We start from the raw sequence: 5,058 nt of genomic DNA, 5'->3' as shown, positions 1-5,058 counted from the left end.
ATAAGATCCTTACAGTACCTTATGTCAATGACAGGTCCTCACAGAAATTTCTCCACAGCCTCCAGGATGGGCAGATTTTCCACAAAAGCCAGGGCACAGATAATGGACTACCAGAGGAAGTATTCAGATTAATCACACCGCAAATATTCCAAGTATCATTTTGTAAGTTTTGTTTGTTTGTTTGTTTGTTTGTTTGTTTTTTTTACAACAAAATCAAAAGTGTCTTTTCTATATTAAGCACAAAAACAATTCTTTTTACAGCAATGGTCTCACATTATGGATAAACTATACTCTAAAAACAAATGTTTAGGCTCAACAAAAAAATTAACGCAACAGTTTGCATCAATCATTTTGAGTTATGACAACTTCTAATGAAATTAAGTTCAACCAATGAACTACATTGAGTTAGAGAAATGACCTGTACAATCAAATGTATTTTCAATTAACACTTAATTAATCATTTGTATAATAAACACAAGTTTTTAAGTTGATTAATCATAAAAAAATTAAGTTGTTCCAACTAGTTTTTTTCATATTATTTAAAAGGAATTTAAGTGTAATGTACTTAATTACCACAATTATGAACACAAGTTTTTAAGTTGTATCACCATTGTAAAAAATTGAAAAGTAAAAAAAAAAGTTGTTCTAATTAGATTTTCTCCAGTAGAATGTAGCCTTTTAAACCAGGAACCATTACTAACTTTAAGAATTAGCAATATAGACAAAACTATAGACAATATACTCACGGTGGCTTAGTGGTTAGCACGTTCGCCTCACACCTCCGGGGTTCGAGTTGGGCCCGGGGCCATGTGTGTGCGGAGTTTGCATTTCTCCCCGTGCTGCGGGGGTTTCCTCCGGGTACTCCGGTTTCCTCCCCTAGTCCAAAGACATGCATGGTAGACTGATTGGCGTGTCTAAAGTGTCCGTAGTGTATGAATGGGTGTGTGCTTGTGCCCTGCGATGGATTGGCACCCTGTCCAGGGTATACTCTGCCTTGTGCCCGATGCTCCCTGGGATAGGCTCCAGGTTTCCCGTGACCCTGAAAAGGAGTAAGCGGTAGAAGTTGGATGGATGGATGGATGGATGGATGGATGTGCGTCTACTACTTTTATCCCTCTCATAGAACTATCCAGTCCAAAGGCTGATAATTTTCATCAAAGAGAAAACTGACTACAGTGGAGCTAGAAGGGTATATATGTGAATGACAAAAGATTTTTTAAAAATGTGTCAATAGATGAAATAAGATTACACAATGTAGTTGACGGGTACACGAATAAGCAGAAATTTAATCATGCTTTTCCTTCCTATAGTACAAATGAAAAGCCCTCTCTAGATGAGCAGATTTGAAACTTTATCAAATGAAACATTATCATACTTATCCATTGCTATGGTGCACTAATGGTAGATATTCAAATTAAACTGCTAAATATGACTAGCATTAGCTACATGTAGTAGTACAACATAGTCCATCAACTGTATTAGCAGGTGTAGCCTAACCTATAGACTGAGCAAATACAATACAAAGGACATTTCACTGTGAGTATCATTTCACTTACAAATAAATTCTATTAAAGCAGTGAATTTGGGCATATTCTCAATTGTGATATGACCAATAATGGACTCAGGTATAGGTTAGGCCCCCTAACACTGGAAGAGCACTGGATCTGGAAGAGGAGCCAGAGACGAGCACTGGTCTATCTCTTTCTCTGTTTTCCAGGTCCGGCTCTCCATTGTTGAACGCTAGAGCACCATCCATGGGGAAATTGTATGCCTTCAAGTGGCGATTTTTTGCTTTTTTGTTTGTTTGTTTGTTTGTTTTTTGTTTTTGTTATTGTTTAATCTGACACTGCATAAAAAATATGAATGAATCAAAATTAATGTTGTTGGTAATCACTGACATATCAAAGACTGTAATAATCAAAGAAAAAAATCCACTTAGCATTTATTATAGAGAAAATAATTAATATTTAGATAATATTTACCAGCATTTAAATGGTTACAATTCTGAAAATGAATTAATGTTTGGTCATTATGATTAGAACTGATGCTGGTTTAAAAAAATAATAAGAAAGAAAGAAACAAAAATCGACGTCAGTGAAAGAGGAGAATTTTTTTTTATATGTAATACTTTTATGACAGTTTTTGGACATGGACCTATGTGTAACTTTTTTAAATTGACACACAAGGGTTAATTTTCTCGTAACCTGGACACGACATAAAAAGTTATTTTTCTCGTGCTCTTGACATAACCAGACGCTGTTTTCTCACAATGTAATTTTATCCTGAGAAAATCTCGCGCTTTGTGAATGGGACTGGTGTTTACATGCTCGTTGGCATCTTTGCCATCATAAACATAGCTTAATAATCTACCGCTATAGAGATGGACTTTATCTCTGCATTAAGAGGGAGGAATGTCCCCTTCTCAAGTGTAGGACGCTAATGCGGAAGTCGTTAAGCTTGCAGGGATGACGTATTCTTGTAGGCCAACCCGGAAGTTAGCTGGTTCCCTCGACGAAACATTATTAGCCTTGCTGAACGGTTTTGTTTGAAAGAAAGTGTACAATTATTTGTGGCAGGTCTGTATCAACGTAGAACTTTTACAGGAACTCACGGGACATCGAATACAAACGGTAAATTTTCAATAATCTGTAAAGCGTGATAATTTATGATAGAAGCACAACTAGCCCAGTATCATATGATACAACCACATTGAGCATAAACATTCAGCAGTATAACCATTGAGCATAAACATTCACCAGTATAACCAATGAGCATAAACATTCAGCAGTATAAACAATGAGCATAAACATTCAGCAGTATAAACAATGAGCATAAACATTCAGCAGTATAAACAATGAGCATAAACATTCAGCAGTATAAACAATGAGCATAAACATTCACCAGTTTGTCAGTATAATATTTGACAATTGACTTCGTAACTATCTGTTATCACATTAATTTTTATTTCATATTTTTCAACAGATGGCAAATTGGCAAAGCTTAAACGAAGTGGATGAAGACTGGTGGGAATTGGCATACAAGTTATTTCTTAGCAATGATCCAATAAAAGTGATTCTAAACCATGCTAATTTTTATATGATGGGCGATAAGTGGAATGATTTTGGATTCAGCTGTGACACACATATTCCTCCAACTGGGAAATTCCATGATGTTTCTAGAAGGGCAGTTTTGGTGGTGATTTCAAGAACAAGGAATATGCACTGGGGAACCTGGAACAAGCTGAATTCGGCACCTTCTAAACCTGTTCCTGATCTACAGGAATCAGACAAGCAGCTTATAAACTGTATTACTGACCTGATGTATAACAAGGATGGCAGCCCTAGACCATATAATGGATAGGATGAACAATATTGATGAGTCTGAACCAGTGGCACAATTCCCAGGGGTTTTATGGGGACATGTCCCCCCAACTTTTGAAATCATGCCGTCTCCTTTTCAACGAAGTTTTTTTGTTGTTGTTGTTTTGTTTTTGCTTGATTGTTGGTTTTACTCAACACTCAATATTTCTGTCAAAGTCAGCGATCATGTCAGGTGTTTCAATAGACCTACAGCCTATTGAAAACTAACCTGAAATGCACCTTATAGTTTGCCAGTGACGGAAAAAGATTTTTTTATTAAGATCAACACCTGCATGTACAGCTTGTGAACAACTTGGGTAAAGGCATTTTCCAAACAAAATAATCAAAATACTACACAAAAAACCCACTAGATACCAAAATTACCATGACCAAAACCATTGTTTTTTTTTTTGGGGGGGGGACATGTACCACAGACAGATCATCAGTACCATGTTTTTTTTTTTTTTAAATCATGTTTTATGTACCACCTTGTAAATAACATGGTACATGAATGTGGTAACTTTATTATGTTAATGTCACAGGCAATTTTTTTTTTTAAAGTTAATTTTGATCAAATTCAACATGTGCTGTGATTTGTTTTGAGATGTTTTGTCTTGACTGCATATGCATCTTTTATCTGGTTCATTGTTTTAACCACTCACTTTCTCTGCTCATTATACGCAGCTGTTTTTGTAGATTTTTTTTTCAGGTTTCGCTATCCCTGTAAGAACATTTGTTCTTTTTTTATGACAATCATGTATTCAATCTAATTACTATTTTTTGCCTTTACATTTATATTAAAAAAATTAATTGGCTTAAATTTAGCAAACATGTAGCTTGTTGTGTAATTTGCAATTTTCTCTGAAACAGTTTTGCGAGCCTAGCCACATGATTTCCACAGTAAGATTTAATGACCTTTAGGTTGTGTTTCTGGTCAAAATTCAGTTCAAAGTGATACCTTTCCTTGAGGCTCGACAACAATACACATTTTGGATGTCTCCCTTACCTGATTTTAAACGCTATAGTTACTTAGATATAGACCTTGTGACAACTTGACCCAGTCTTCCCTATTTACACAATTGTTGACATATTATGGCAATATGGTGTAATGAATATAACAATTACAAGATTTGGAAAGCTAGTTTTGCATCAGAATGTGTTTTCAAGATATTACCAATCATCACCCAAGACTCAATTTTGGTCCACCCACTTCTGAGACCATAGTTGCGTCCTGAATTAAATGCAATTTGCTTTACTATAATAGTATCTAGAGTGTGAATTGAAATTACTTGGCGTACTAAATTTACTATGAGATTGAATATTTAAAACAATATTATAGCATTCCTGTTGTTATATGGTTATTTATATATTAATTGGTGGATCAGAAAAGGATGTTTTTCTTTTCCTAGGAGTCTTCTTATTCATATATCCACCAGTTAATCATTAATAGTTTAATAATCATTTACGTTCTCATTCAATTATGTACTTTTTCTTTATTAAGGTATCCATATTCTCTGACATATTTGCACCCATATGAGTCTATTCTATGCTTTCAAGAGTGTTTATCCTATTTGCTTAAGAATGTGTCCTTAGATGGGTTCACACAGTATATGTTCAGCTTAAACAGAACAGGAAACTGTGTCCATAGACTGTGCTTGTTTCAGACTAAGATTGACAAAATTTCACTGACCGCTATCTT

The 5,058-nt window shown here is 35.0% G+C and overlaps 1 long non-coding RNA gene across 1 annotated transcript; it reads left to right on the top strand.

Annotated features, from left to right (window-relative positions):
- The first annotated feature begins 2,219 nt into the window (after positions 1-2,219).
- On the top strand, positions 2,220-4,190 carry LOC108273183 (uncharacterized). Its single transcript, XR_001814264.3, has 2 exons — positions 2,220-2,630; positions 2,983-4,190. It is a non-coding gene; the product is annotated as an uncharacterized LOC108273183 (long non-coding RNA).
- The last annotated feature ends 868 nt before the right edge of the window (positions 4,191-5,058 follow it).

The sequence above is a fragment of the Ictalurus punctatus genome, chromosome 1, assembly GCF_001660625.3.
Source record: "Ictalurus punctatus breed USDA103 chromosome 1, Coco_2.0, whole genome shotgun sequence".
Classification (NCBI taxonomy): Eukaryota; Metazoa; Chordata; class Actinopteri; order Siluriformes; family Ictaluridae; genus Ictalurus; species Ictalurus punctatus.
Note: the sequence above shows the minus strand (reverse complement) of the source record. Positions and strands in the feature narration are given on the sequence as shown.